The sequence below is a fragment of the Prosopis cineraria genome, unplaced genomic scaffold (assembly GCF_029017545.1).
Source record: "Prosopis cineraria cultivar Desert tree isolate PC_DT_omini unplaced genomic scaffold, ASM2901754v1 PC12, whole genome shotgun sequence".
NCBI lineage: Eukaryota > Viridiplantae > Streptophyta > Magnoliopsida > Fabales > Fabaceae > Prosopis > Prosopis cineraria.
The window spans coordinates 22,057,630-22,074,142 of NW_026555343.1; positions in this window are offsets into that span (position 1 = coordinate 22,057,630).

The following is a 16,513-nucleotide window of genomic DNA, read 5'->3' on the forward strand; positions in this document are numbered from 1 at the left end:
TATGAAGCTTAATCTAAAGAAATCACTCTAAGAAGCTCCTTTCTCTTTTACAAGAGAAATATATAAGGAAAATTCTTGAGCATTTTAATATGAAGATTGTAAACCCATAAATACCCCAGTAGATTCAAGTATGAAGCTTAGTCCTGATATGGGTCCTAAAATTGAGATAGCCAAAAAGAAAATGGAAAGAGTTTCATTTGCTAGTGCAGTCGAAAGTTTGATGTGTACAAGTCTAGAACTCTAACTATGTTGTAGCACTTGTGATTCGTTACCAATCCAACCCCAGTGAAGGATATTAGAAGGATGTAAAGAGGATCTTAAGATACTTAAAAGTACTATTGGCTATGCACTATGTTATTAAGGGAGTGATTTATGCCTAACAGGATACTTCGATACGGATTTAGGCAGAGATGAAGATGAACGAAGATCAACTTTAGGCTCACCTTCTTGCTAAATAATGGGGCCATTTGTTAAAGTAACAAGAAGCAGACTTGCATTGCCCTACATTCTATAGAAGTTGAGTTTTGTAGCATGTATTGTAGTAGTGCAAGAGGCTATATGGCTGGAAGAGATTTTTTAGAACATCTTGGGTTTAGAAATAAAAGTACAAATCTAATATTTAATTCATTGTGACAACACTGCATTCATAGCCTATACCAAAGATCCTAAGTACCACAGCAAAACTAAACAGATAGATATCAAGTAAGATTTTGTAAGGGATTTTATATGCACAAAAAGAAGATTATCACTATTCAATACATTTCTATGAAGTGTATGATAACAGATCCTTAACAAAACCTATAGCTAAGGAGTATTTGAGAGACATATAAGGGCCTCTTAGTATGGCTAGATTATGAAAAAGGCATACTTGATGTAATATTTTAGTTATATTAATGAAAAGTTCATTACTTCTATATGTGTACACTCAAGAATATACAATGTCTAGTATATCATACAGGGTTGGATAAAATTGATTCTTCACATGAGCAAACTACCTTTGAATTCAAATCAAAGATAAGACATTTATGTTCACTAGCACGGCAACTGAAATATTGATATGTTAGAGAAGAAACACAATAGTAATGTCACCTCGATCAAAGACCAAGTCGAGATGAGATTTTATAAGTCTATGTGGCTCAAGTCATGGATCCCTTCCATGACCTATAGCCAAACAATAAATTATTCTAAACTGATCGTACAAGTAAGAGTAACACCATAATGTGTGTTTCATACCACATGTGCTAAGAATTGCAATGGGAAGTGAAGAAGTGAAAGAAATCTCTATTTCATTCTTTTGTAGTCCTAGAAAGGAAAAATCCTTTCAATGATATCCTTTGACTTTGACATTATTATGAAGATATGCATCACAGTGTCTACTACTTTAACATACATCCTATAGTCATGATTGATGCAGCCTAAAGGTATTATGTTAGGAAAGTGACTGTCTCCTATCAAAGTGGTATATGGGTGAAAGGAAGATTATCTTTAAATATACACATTTATTCTTATATTCAAAACATATCCCTTATGAAACAATTTATTGATTCATAAGTGTGGATACTACACATATAAGAGAAACTATGAGTCTTAGATTGACTTAAGAAGGATTAGATTAGTCATAATGAAAAAAGTGTATATGATAAATCTAGGACATTAAGGCACAAATTCAATTAAGAAATAAATTAAATTGTAGGGCTATTTATGCTAGTCCTTAATAGGATTCCTAGTATGAACACTCGAAATGAAGACGTCAAGCTTATATAGTCATGGCAAAGCACATAGTATGAAAGAAGGAAAGAGAACAGGAACAAGATTGATATTATATTCTCTACTAAATGTGGAGTAGGAGATGTTGGGTAATCCACTCTTAGTGGATTGGGCCTAATATAAGCATATGGGATCTTAAGAGCTAGCATAAATAATATGAGCCAGGATCTTATGAGCCTATTAGAAATAGAGAAGATTTAGGCTAAAAAATGTAATATACTCGGGGGCAAGTATGCAATTTTTCCTTAATTTAAAACTTCAGAGAAGGAAATGGTTTATTATTCACATACACACAATTGAAAAAACCACAACTGGTGGGGGGTGGGTGTTAAGAGCTAGATAAATTCCCAGTATTTGGTGGTGTGATTCAGAATTCATTATCTCGACTTGTTCATTCTATCTATTTTCTAAGTGTATTTACTGTATGTATCTAAACCAAAGTTTGACCTTATGGCTTTGTTTTCACATGCGTTCGTGCAACTCAACCATTACAGGTATGTATTCCTCTTTAAAAACTAAAGTTAATGCAAACAAGTTAATGCAAACAAGAGGATCTAAAGAATCATTAAAGTTCATAAATTTATCTATTTCAATATAGGTAGCACATTTATGTAAGTCATCAAATGTACAATGCATAATGTTTTCATAATTGACTATATTTGGCAACTCAGTAGTCAAATCATCCCAAGTCTCATCACATTGCTCGTTCAGGAATGAAAAATAATCATACTAAGTTTCCTTATTAAGATCATCATCAATACAAGATAATATATGTTCTTTAAGCATAACATTCTCTTAAAAACTCTTACCACTTATATTCACTTTAATCTCACAGTCACTCCTATATTTGTTCTTAACTATAAGTAATTTCTCTACCTTATCATCTCCCCAGCAATCAAAAAATTCATTTTTACTAACAGTTGAAGGCTCAATACTAGAAGTAAATAAGTTAAAGGAGAACAATGCTAACATTTATCAATATTAACACAATCAATGCATGGCATAACATTCTTGGACTCAATTATCTTAGGGTACTCTAAACCAATGTTATCATAAGCATCATCAAATGTAAAATATATCATGCCATCAGAAATAACAATATCAGGTAGTACAATATTACTAACATATTCAATAAATTCTTTAGACCAAGAAGAGTCAATAGAATTAGGAGGGGATATATCAATCTCAGCACCACTCTTACATGTATTTAATTCATCAATACCATTAAAACATGGTTTACTGATTTTAGACTCATCATTATTAGTAAATGAATAGTTCCCCTAAACTTGTTCTATTGGGGAACATAATTGATCTACTATTTTCAAGGTCTTAAGATATTTATGTTGAAATTATTGATTGCTTTGTTGAAGATGTTGAAACTGCATGTTACTATTTTATGCTTTATTATAACATTTAAATTACTCCCTTTACTAGACTCCTCAAGTGTTCAAATAGGTTGGCTTATATGTTGTAGATGTTATGTAGTCTCGAGTAAATAATTAGCTTGCATATGGGGGTATTATTAGACAAAAGCTAGGGTATTCTCATAAGGATAAGAGTAGAAGTGATGGTGTGAATGGTAGTGTGACCATTGGTCATTATATATTAGGGAGCTCTCAGATGGGTAATAGTGAGGATGGTAAAGGGCTAATTCAAGTGGTTGTGCTAGTATTTATTCAGCAAGCATTTGTCTAACAATAGAGGACAAATCATCAATTTTCCTTTCAATACTATGAGCATCATGATAAAGTATAGGGGGACAAAAATTAATATCAAGCTTATAACCATTCTAAGCCATCTTCATGACCAAAATAGAATCACCCAAACTAAAGAAAAATAAAAGGAAGCACAAAATCCTCTTAAGCATATTGTAATATCTAAAAATTTTAAACCCATATTTAATGAAAAATAATAATTAAATCAAAATTATGAATAATTTGATAAAGCTTTAGAGTTCGAATCCTACTAAGTAAAAGTTTGGTTTTATTTTATTTTTGTTATAAAAAAATTACCAAAGTTACCTAAGTCTTTTGTGTTATAACAAAAAGATTTTTTGCTGTTAATTGTAATTTTCTCAAATATTTTTTTTGTTCAGTTTTTTGAAAAAAGAAAACAATGAACGAAAAAGAAGGGGTACAGAAATGGAACAATAGAATAAGGAAGGAAAAGGATGGAGAGAGCAAGAGAAGAGGGAGAGAATGACGAGAAAGGAGGAGGAAGCTCTAAAAGCTGAACCTTGTACCACCTCCCTCTTCTTCTTCATCCTTCTCCAACTTTAACTTTGCAGTGGGTATGTGTGCGCCATTACTATCCGCCCAACTCGCTACTTCTTTATCCTATATTTTTCATCACTGAATCCTTCTTTTCTTTCTCCATTTGATTTGATTGAAGATGGAAAGTATGTAAAGAGTTAAGCTATTGTTTAAGATTTTAGTGTGTAACATCCTGAATTTCAATCTAGGAAAATCTAGTTACTAATTAAGGGTAAATTAGTAATTAATAGATTGATTATAGCTTGAATGTTGAGTTAATATCTTGTGTGGATTGACTATTGTATTGATAGGATTGAAGGGTACAATAGTAGTCCAGGACAAAATGCATGAGTAGAGTAAGAGCTTTCTCATTGTGCCATACTTTGTGGCAGAAGCTGCATGTGTGGCGGTGCATTATACAAAAATCACTTCAAGTAGAAATGATAAGCTCATGAAATCAGAAGAGAAAGTGGTAGAAAATGTGTTTAGAGAGGAGGAGAAGTTCTCATCTACTAAGGTAAGCAATATTCGGAGCTTGAGAGTTTGCTTCAATTATTGACTTGTAAGGTGAGTATCGCATAACCCTAAGCTTCATTTCTACCCCATTTTTATTGAATTTCATTAGTTGAGAAATTGAATGATGAAGTTCTAAAGTATTGAAATCTAAAAGAAAGGTTTAAAAATGCGCTATCAATATGAAACTAAGGTTTTTATGACTAACATGGAGTTGAAATAGTTAAGTGTTGAGGATTTAAGCCTAAAAGTTTAGTTAAATGGTGAAAATTAGTTGAATAAATGAGTTAGGATTTTGTTATGATTATTTGAATAGCCTATAGGGCCAATAACTATCGTATGAGTTCAAAAGGTATCAATTAGACCGTTTTATGTGTTAAGGGATTTAGTTTAACAAAATCAATGCCTGTGTTAAGTATTGAGAATTGACTAAGGGGTACTGTATTGTATAGATTAAGTACCTGTGACATTGCCCATAGGAACCTACATACTTGGAAGTTGTCTAAGGTTGTTACTACCCTAGCAAAATAATACTAAGTTACACTAGTGTAGTGATAGTGTGAACCTAGGTCGATCTCTATGAGGAGGCTTAGTTGGAAAATTTAGGTTTGAACTGTGATACAAGTTAAGGGTGATTTGGGAAAGCTTAAAACTCAAAACTAATTAAGCTAATTAACCTAATTTCAAAGGGAATGGAGTGGGTGTGTGTAAATCTATTAGAAGTAGGAACTGCTATATGGATTTGGTTACTTATCCTTATTTGATTACAACCTAGCTAGTTTGGTTTTTTCTCTCTTTTATTTAGTTTTAGTGACTTAGATACATTAATCAAGACTTAGCTAATACCTTGACCAACCCCAATCCAAGATTATGTTCTTAGAGTGAGCTAAAGCAAAGTTAGTATTAAGCCTAACTAAAGTATTACAAACATGAGTCAATTAGGTCAAGCACATATAAAGGAATCAACATGCTCAAGATTATGATTCATGAAGATGTTCACATACATTCAAGTTGGAAAGATTATGAAAAGTAAGAAAACATGTTAAACTCATCAAGAAAACTAATATTATGAATCAACTTGAAGAGGCCAAAATCTAGAGCTCAAAGTAACAAAACTCAAGTTGCAATAAGCATCTCTCAATTATATGAATCATCACTAGAAATTACAAGATCAAAGAGTCATATAAATTTGTAATTCTAGAGAGAGAAATGTAGAGAGAAGAAATTAAACTAGAAAATAATACAAACTCAAGGTTTCCTCCTTCATATAGTAGCTCCTTCAAGAATCTAGCCTTGCATCTTCAAGTGATGAACAAGATGAAGCTCCAAGATTATGGTCTTCTTCACTATGATTTCACCCTATGATAGCTTGGTTTGATCCTTGAGAAAGATATTAGGTTATGTTGAGGAAGAAAAGATGAAGAAAATGATGGTAATTTAGTGAAAATTGGATGGTTAGATTGAGAGATATGGAGGAAAGAGAGTGGAAGTGTAGAGAGAGAAGTAAGAGGATTTAATGAACTTGAAGTTTGAAATCTAAAAATATGAGTGAATGATATAAGAAAATGATCCTAAGCCTCTCTAAAAGTGTTTTCGATGAAATTGGAGATGGCTACCTACTAAACAAGGTGCCAAAACTCAAAACAAGTCATTAGGTCAAGTGAGGTTAAATGTAGTCTAGGTTGCAAGTCAACTTGGATGATAATTCCAATGTTGCTCTTCCAATCCCATATGTGCATGGACATGTTAAGCACTTGTTTTCTCCTTAAACATTTTGAAAATCCTATCGAAACCATGTTCAAATCAGATCTGGAATTGTCTTCAAAGCTTCTCGAACACATTGCAATTATCTTGAACTTTGATGAGTCAACTTGATCCCTTATGTGCAAGTGCATGGAAACCTCTTTTGTACCTAATTAGCCTTGATAAATCACACTATTTTGAAGCCCATTCAGGTCTGAAATTTCGTGCTCAAGCTCTCCTATGTTCCAAACTAAGTCTTGAAATAAAGCCTCTTCTATGCAAACTGTCACCTAAGACAACAACATGAAGTTTGACTAAGTTATTTTACACATGTGATAATTATGAAAATATTCAAACCCTAATATCTTTTTACATATATTATTAAAATTCATTCAAAACTTCACAAACACACATGAGAAAATTAAGGTGCCTATGCATGCATTCAAACTAGGTCAAATTCACTAAATTAACAAGTCAACCTAAAATGTTGATCTTTTAACACTAGGTCCAAATATGACTCTTAAGACTAAATATTTCAACCCTAATAGACCTAAAACTAATGCACACATCAAATTTCCAATTTTCCCTTGAATTCTCAACAAAGTGCAAAATAACCAAAATACCCCTAATATGCACACTTTTTCACTAGGGCCCAAAACCTTAATTTAACACGAAGAATGCACATTTTAGAGTTTCTCATCTTAAAGTGTGGTCCTAAATGCATAAGAAAAGTGTGCAACAAATATGGCCTATCAGGAGTCCATTGTAATTGGTAACTCTTAGTAGCAAGGGTTTTAAAGGTAACTGGAGTAACCCTTTTACTTGTTTGTTTGTAAAATTGTTTATAAGTATTTATATATAACTATGTGCATTATGTTGTGAACTAATAGAGTAGTAACATTATAAAAGAATATGCATATGGGTGTGTGGGTATTGATTGAAATGAATTTAGGGTGACATGTGCATTGACATGTATCGCATCTGCTAGAATACCCTAGATTATGGTAGGGGAATGCAGCCCTACTCTAAGGAGGTCCAGAAAGTCCTGATGATCTAAAGTATAGAGTTTAACTCCATCAAGATGTACTTAAGAGAATCTTGATAATCCAAAGCATAGAGCTTGAATCCTTCACAACGAACCTAAGGTATAGAATGATCTATGAGGTTACACTAGACTAGGGTAAGGGATCATGGTCCTATACTATATAGAGCTAGGAAGTCCTGATAATCTAGAGCATAGAGTTTAACTCTACCATGATAGTCTTATGAGACTACCCATATGCAAAGAGGATTACCTGGTTTGAGTAGTAGCATGGTAGGCCTTATTCCATGTGACTAAAAGTCATGGTCCAAGCATAGAGATTACTCTACTAGGTAGAACTAAGAATACATGAGCATAAGCATAATGAGATTGATGAGAATGAGTTCTTGTATATGCATATGATATTGTTTTGATTGAAACACATGCTACTTTATCTTTTCTTTATGATTTTTCTTACTAACCTGTAATTGGGGCTACCTTTAAGTTGCTGGGACGTATCACTAATGTAGGAAGGACTTTTAACAATAATTATTTTTGACTTTTTATGTCAATTATAATGTAAAAGTAAAAAAAGGGAAGTTGATAGGAATTAGCCACTTACCTTCAAAATTAAACTAAAGTTAACCTTAATGCAATATAGGGCTAACCCTAAATCATCTCCCAAGGAATAATTTTAGTCTAATTAAAAGTTATCTAGTAAAATAAATCACCTAAAGTTTGAAGTTGATTAACTAATTGCTAACCTAATTATTTAGTGAATTAAACTAGAAAACTAATCAAAATTGTGAATGAAGTGGCTTCCCTATTCAAGTAGGAACCCTAGGGTGTTGTTACTAAAAGATTCCTAGCCTTTAATTAATTATGGCAGCTCACTCAACTCTTCTTCCTTGGCTAAAAAATGTATTTACTTAAGACAACTATCTCAAGTGTCATAGCTTCACTAATTCAATTCCCTAAGTGTTATTACAAACCCCTTAGGTAACCTCACTAGCTTAGCTCTAGAATTAATCAAGTGTTTAGTTAAAATTCATTCCCAAATGCTACTACCCAAAGCTGTACCTAAGCTCAAAACTATGAAAACTTAAGTAACTCATCAAGTATTCACCACACAATTACATGCTAAGCTAATACAAGACATTCACCCATTAAAATCAAATATTACCATGCAAATTCATAGAGTGGCTGAAATTCCAGCAGCACTTAGGTCATGAAATTCAACTCAACAATCTTGTTTCAACATTACAAATTATAAACAACCATGAAACTAAAGTCAAATTGAATTATAATCAATAATAGTCATAGTATTCTGATGAAATTGAAACAAGTTGAAGAAACAGTTGAGCTTAGCCAAGTGAAGACTTCAAAACTCCTCTTCCATCAACTCTCCCCTAGGATTCCATAGAGAATCTAGCTAGAAAATATCAAGAAGTCCTTGCTCCTTTAAGAATACCAAGAGGCCAAGTCATGCTCCATGAATCTTGATGAATTGAGCTTCAAATCTCCTTCTAATTGTAAGGGTAGGATTGGACATGAGAGGAAAAGAGAATGGTAGAAGAATTAAGTGGATTTGATGGTGAAAAGTGGAAGAAAAGGTGGCTGGATGTGGCTGTATGTGTATAGAGAAGGAAGAGAAAAATGAAGCACAAGATGAACAAGAGAGAAAATGTGGAAGATGAATGAATCTGATTTTGGGGCTGAATGGATGTTCATCTAGTATTTACCTTCAACTGAATACTCAATTAAAAAATAAGAAAGGAAAATAAAAAAAATGAAAGCCTTGTCACACTTGTAAGGTGGCACCCTCCTATTAGTTTATAGATGATTCTAATGTGTGCCTAATTTTCCATGTGTCATCCATATTTCAAGCTGATTTAATCTCTCAAAAATATCATAAATCATATGTAAATACTCAACCATTGACCTTATGGAGTGTTGACCTCAATTGCCTAATTGATGCACAAGTCACATGCCAACTATGTCACATAAATTACATAATTCAATTAAATAGCATGTGATATAATAAAATCTAATTAATGTCTAGAATTAAATTCATAAATAGAAGGGAGAATTTATTAAATTAACCATGTTATAGGCTATATAAAATTATATAAAAATTTTCAGATAAAGGCAAACCGAAAACTAGGTCAAATTAAGATACTTTAGAAAGTGTTAACTTTTTATTTAATTACTCATAAACTAAAATAAATTTTAAAAATATAATTTCACTACTCATCTAATGGACATAAAATGTACTTTTTCAAATTTTCTTGTACATTTTCTCAAAAGTTTATTTTTTGAACCAAAATGCCCCTAGTGTACTAAACATAAAAACTTAAGCAAAATTCTAAATCTAATGCAATTGAGGTGATCAATCATTAATATAAAAGTCCTAATTAAAAAATAAAAGTGGGTAACAAGTATATTCTATCAGAAGTGAAAAAGTTTCTTTTAACATTGGTTAAGCAACCATTGTGAAAAGTTACTTTTCACGTCGGTTAGAATACATAGCTGATGTTAAATGTCATTAACCAACAAAATTTTTTTTTAAAATAAAATTTTCATAACGATTATTTGGCAACTGGTGTGAAAAATTCTTTTCACAATGGTTATCTAAAAAAACCATTGTGAAAAGAGGCTTTTCACAATGGTTTTGAGAGAACCATTGTAAAAGAACATTTTCACAATAGTTATTTAAATAACCATTATGAAAATTTTATTTTTTAAAATGTATTTTTCAACTTTTTAACATTTAAAATTTAAAACCTGCAAATTATATAAACAGTGTGACAAGTATAAACAACCAACCAGCAAAATCACAATGACTATACATGTTACAACTACATTTAATATACTTTTTACAACTATAGTACATATTTTTTCTACTACTAAAAGACTATAAAATTTTATTCACCTTTAACAATGTGAAAAGTCTTGTTGGAGAAGTTGTTGAGCTAAAATATCTCGAATATCGTCAATCCCCTTCATTATAGGGCTTTGTATTATAAAAAATCTAAATAATAAAACCATTGTCACAAATTACTTTAAGGAATTGAATACAAGAATTTAAACTAAAATGACAACTAAATACCTCTTGTAATCTTTCAATACTTCTAACCTGAATTATCTCATACATGTAACGGGTAACATAATATCTGCATTCTGTGCTTCCTAGCTGCTAAGGGCACTGAAATAAATAGAAATTTAAAATAAAACCAAAAACATATAAGGGATAATTAACTACAAAAGTTAAGGATTCATTCTTACATTTGGGTAAATCCATTCCATCAATGATTTTGGCTTGCGTTCCCTAAAGATAAGTAAACAATATGTCTCAAGCGCATTATTATCAGTTGTAGATTAAAAACATTATAAAAGTATAAATATTTCTTGAAGAAATCTTTTATATAGATAAAATACTTACTTGTTGAAGATCTATATGAAATCCTTACTTGGTTTTTTTCTCAAAGAACAAAGCCAGTATACTACACTTTAATTCAAGCAAATCACACAAAGTGCCCAATGGTAACTGCAATACATAAAAATTTTAATGGTCATTAGATAATATGAATATATATACACATACACACATGTAAGAATAAAAATACTAGCACATCAATAATCGGCGCTAGATAACATGGCAATTTTGTATCTGACATATGATTCATCACATATATCATCCTCCTATATACTACATTGTGAGATTTTTGCACAGCTGCGGGGCACAAAAATCCAAATGTGTTTTGTTTTCCCAATGCAGAACAAATATTGTAGAGATACCTATCATTGAGATGATATCAAAATCTTAGTAGTATATGAAAATAAAATGAAATAAATGAAGAAAATAGATATAAAAATTGCGAAATTCTCAATTTAGCCCATGATATGTCTAGCTCCTTTAAATTTAGAAACTTCTTGAGATCTTTCTTGTTGAATCCAAAATCATATCCCTTTATCATAGCCACGAGCCCTAGTGGCATTTTAACATTAATGCCTTCTTTTATATTTTTATAAATTTCACGCAATTGTGCTAGGTAGGAAAATTTAACAACATTTTTAGGTTCCTATTAAAACATAAAACCAAAGAGTTATATAATTAAGTAATTAATTAATTCAAAGAAATAATTATAATATTAACTTATCCTTTACCTCTGGCGATGATGTATCAATCTCTAACACCAGATTTTTTAGCCATAGAATGAAAGAACCTTTTGCTTGGCCTACTGTTGTAATCTCAAAAGTAGGAAATGGCACAGGTGTATTATTTTCACCCTTTCAAAAATGTGTAATTGTCACCCTAACTTGGTCCTCTTTAATCTTCTGATGATGAAATATAGATCCAAGCTTGTATACTTGACCTTCGATAACAACACACTTTTTTAGAATTTCTAGATCAAGATAACAAGAAGTTCCTTCATTGTCATCTGGTATAAAGGGATCAAGATTAATTAGTGCCATTATCCCTAGTAGATTATTTCTACCTTTTGGTGCTTGGTATCGTAGGGGAAGCCTTGATACAAATATATGTTAAATTAAATTAAACACAAATATATGTTAAATTACTTTAAACATAAATTAAATCTAAGTTAAATTAAATTATGTACTATAAACTTGGGGTATATGATCATCTCCCGGAGCTGTCATGCCAGAGACCATAGATTTTATTTCTTTATGAAGTTGGGCCATCATCTCTTCCTGAAATTATTCACAAAAGTCCTGCTCGACCTCTTGTCGAACCTCAGCTCAAGTATTCTCCCTAACCTTGGCCACCAACTAATGGATCTTATCTTTGGACATACCTCCACGAGAATTTCATGGAGTTGGTCCAAAGTATTGTCTAACACCAACTCCTCTATCGACCCTTCTAACTCGACTGAGATGTTCTAGCTTTCCAATTGTACTTGATAGAATATCCATCCTTCTACTTAGAGTGAAGGAACCTTGGGAAACTTACTTCTCTAGTGAATCCTACAACATATGAGACAAGTAATTACTTAAGCTTCAACGACTATTAATCATAAAAATTAAATTATTGAACTACTTATGATCTTTTCAGCAATTGCAGTAGCCTCTGAAGTGATATACTCTCCTTTTTTAATCCTCCCAGCCTTCTATTTTCTTTGATGAGTTGGACGTGGTGGGGGCAGAACAATAACAATAGGGTTTAATTTTGCTACTTCCTCTATTTTCTTCAGATCTTCCTCAATCAGCTTTTGCTCAACTTTCTATATTCCCCACAAGACATGTAATGAGGATATAGATTATGTAACATCTTAAAACTTCAAATCTAGAAAAGTTGATTAATTAAGGAATAAATTAGTTAAAAATATGGTTAATTTATTTAATTATGTTTTTAAATTGCTAATTAGATTTTTGGGTCATATTTGGCTCTAAATCGAGTTAAGATGAAAGTCGAATCAAGTCGGGAGGCATCAAGGGGAGCAAAATCCACTTGTTGCTTGCTGTGTTATGAGCCACGACTTGTGTGGCATGTGCTGCAGCACACGGCACAGCAAGCAACTTAAAATTTCACAAATCATTAGAAATTGACAGATTTTAGGGTGGAAAACCTAGAGCATGAAGGGGGAAACTTTGGGCACTGTTAGGGTATTATTTTGGGAGAATTTTGAAGGCAAATTGAGCCTTCAAACTCTTGAGTAAGTTTCCTACCCTTCTCCTCTACCTTTTTATCTCATTTTCCATGGGATTTGGAAGAGTGAGAATTTGGTCTGATTGGATTAAGCCATAAGTCAATATTTTGAAGGTTTCTATTGACTCTAAAGGTTTAATTTAGGTTTATTAATCTTGGATATGTGGTAATAGGAAGCTACTTTCTTATTTGGTGAATTTTGGATCAAGCCCTAACTTGATCATAGGGTGTTGAAGTGTGATAAGTTGAGATATTGAGTTTTTATAATATAATAGAGTAGAAGGAGGCTTAAAGGGATTGTATGAATAAATTCTAATCTTAACAAGCCTCTTTGTTGAGAATATGAGTGAGAAGTGGGAGAATTGGGAGGTTATTATTAGTTAATAGTGCTTGTGTTAATTGAAAATTAACATATAGTACTTATTGATGTAGATTATGGAGTGGGAAGACTTACCTTGACACAAGAAAAGAATTAGTACCATGGGTAACCCTTTTAGTAACAAAAGGGTTGAGGTAACTAGATAATTTGCATTATTTATTACCTTGTATAAGTTATTCTCAAGTTTCTTTTCTATCAATTGTTGAGTATATATGCATAAATTCTTTAGAGGTTAACTATTTTAGAAAATGAGTGGAGTATTGCTTTGTGAAATTCTATATTTTTGAAATAAATGGTAAGATTTTGTTATATTTGTTTGGAAAGTTATTTATGCATGGTCAAGTAGAGATATGAAGTGAAATGTGGCATATTAGAGGGTGGGAGGTCACCTAGTGGAGATAGTGAAGATTAAGTCCATATGGCATTGCTGGCACCTCAGGACACTAGGTGTAGCATTTACTCTCCTTAGTGCCTGAAAATGGGTGCGGTGTTGGAGACTTACTCTCCTTGGTACCCAAAAGGGTGTGGAGTTAGAGACTATGCTCCTTAGCATTCGTAGGATGTGGTGTTGGAGTAACGACACCCCAATTACTTGTAATAGGGAGAACCAGTAATCCAGAAGTGGTTTAGGACACCTTGGCCATGTAGTCCTACCATATTTGGTGAGCTTTGGAGCCATACATGTGGTTTGGTTTTGTGAAATAGCCTACTAGTTTGGTCGGGAGTATTGGAGGACCGAATGGTTAGAGATCATGCATGTAATTTGTGGTGATCTTATATGATGTGATTATGTTACTTTTTTTAATTCTTGTTTCTAACTTGGCTTGTTAATCAATAATGTAGATTATCTTAGTTACTGAGATATTTATCTCACCCTATGGTTATCATTTTATAGGTTCTACTAGTGAGACTAAGCCAGGGAGGGAATCGGGCAAGGCCTAGCATCCTTGCTACATTCTCATTGTAAAGCTCGATTTCATTTTGAGTCATGTACATAAACTTATATGAATGATATTATATGTTGCCAACTAGGAATGCATATCATTTTGATTGGTTACACTTGTTTCATACTATGTTGTTTTGTATTTTAGCCCAATATGGTATATGATGTGAATATGTGGGAATTTTTATGGTGATAGGCTAAAATACTAATACAAGTGCAAGGAATATTTTATCTATGTGGTGACAATGTAATTGTAATGTATTATGTGACAATAAAAGCCAAATAGTGCATGTAGTGTTGATTGTGTGTTTTGGCTATATTAGGTGAAATGGCCATTGAGTGGCCAAATTTTATATTTGGTATATTTTTGTGTATTTGATTGGTCACTCAAGTGTATTTTAGTTCATTGGACTTGGTTCAAGCCTCACAATGGGTTAATGGTATAAGTTATGAGTTTTGGATACTTGGATGGTTGAAAATTTCTTTAAAAACTGACTTTTGCATCTGAGGGTCTAAAATTCTCATACGGTGTCGGATCGTAACAAAATTGTACCATTAGTTAGCTTATTGAATAAGCTTTGTGTAGGTGCTTGAATCACTCTAATTAGACATTAGATGCAAAAATGGCACACGTTTGAAGTTCATCCAGAAAAGTTGTCATTACAGCATTGCTGTCATGGACACGTGCGCTGTGGCATATGGTACAGTGAGCGAACTTGGCTTTCTGTGCCACATGCTGCAGCACATGGAACACGAGCCATAGCGCATAGACCAAAACACTCAAAAATGACATTTTTGGCCCTGTTTTGAAGTGGTTTGCTTCCCAAAACTTTTCCATGCTTCCAATACCTTTATAAATCATTAAGTTTGAGCTCAAACTATCAATTTAAAGGGTTTTTATAAGATCCCAATTATTTCACAATTATTTTTAAAAGATTATTAGTTTAACCCTTATATGGATAATGTGAGCTTAGGAGCAATTTTTGCTCCTAATTATGATTTTTTATTGTGATTGTGTAGTGAATTTTGGTAATGTCAAGGTGGACATTATAGATTATGTGATTGTATCAATTTATTCATGGCACTTAATTTCTATACAAAATAAAAAAATTTAAATTTATAATGTCATATAAAACATTATATACAAATTAAGTAATAGTTTATTACCTAAAATTCAGGATCATTCCAAGATGCCACAAACTGTTTTGAAGTATCTTGATTAAGAAAATTGTACTTTTAACATGGATCCCAAGCTGCCTTCTTCCCATTTACATGAATGTACTCTCTAGTCAATGTTGACTTGAAATCCTTCTACTACTCAGCAACATTCTTTAACCAATGCTTCTTCAACTCAGGGGTAGCATCAATATCATAAGTTAACTGTACATTAGTTAAGTTTTTAGTAAATTAAAAGTTTAAAAGAAATTATAAAAATAACAGTAACAAAGTTTGTGGTACTTACTCTAATTTCTTCCTAAACTTAATCCTTAATAGCTTGTAGTACTTGTCTCCAATCCTTGTATAGAATACTAATTTTACTGTGAGCCTGAATACTAATGAAGTTGATAAATTGATCTCCCTCAACGCCAAGTAGAACCAAGTCTGGACTAAGTTCAACATGTAACCTATCTGTAGTCCTATGACGTATGGCCAACTCTTTCAATTTTGTAGGCCCTCTACTACTTTTTCTTACCAAGTGAATTAGTAGTACTATCATCCCCTCTAAAGCCCTCTAAAATGTAAAGATGAGCTTTTAACACCTTTTCACGGCACATACTCTTCATTTTGACCCCTCATGTTTCTTTACCCAAGAGACTAGTTCCCTCATGATGAGATTTAGGAACTCCAATAGCCTTTAACCCATATAAGTACTCAGTACAAAACTCAATGGCCTCTTTAACAATAGTTCTTTCAACAATTAAAGCTTCTGGATGATATGAATTTTTTGAATATCCTTTTAATATTTTCATATAACGCTCAAATGGGTACATCCACCTAAGATATGTAGGATTACATAGCCTTATTTCTCTTACCAAGTTAACAATTAAATGCACCATAATATCAACCTTCATTTTCTAATTCATCTAACTTATTAGGGTCAATGACTTTGCTATAAATACAATTAAAGAAATAACACAATCTTGTAATTGTTTACTACACATCATCTTTCAATATGCCTCAAATAGCAAGCGGTAATAATTGTTGTATCAATACATGATAATCATGA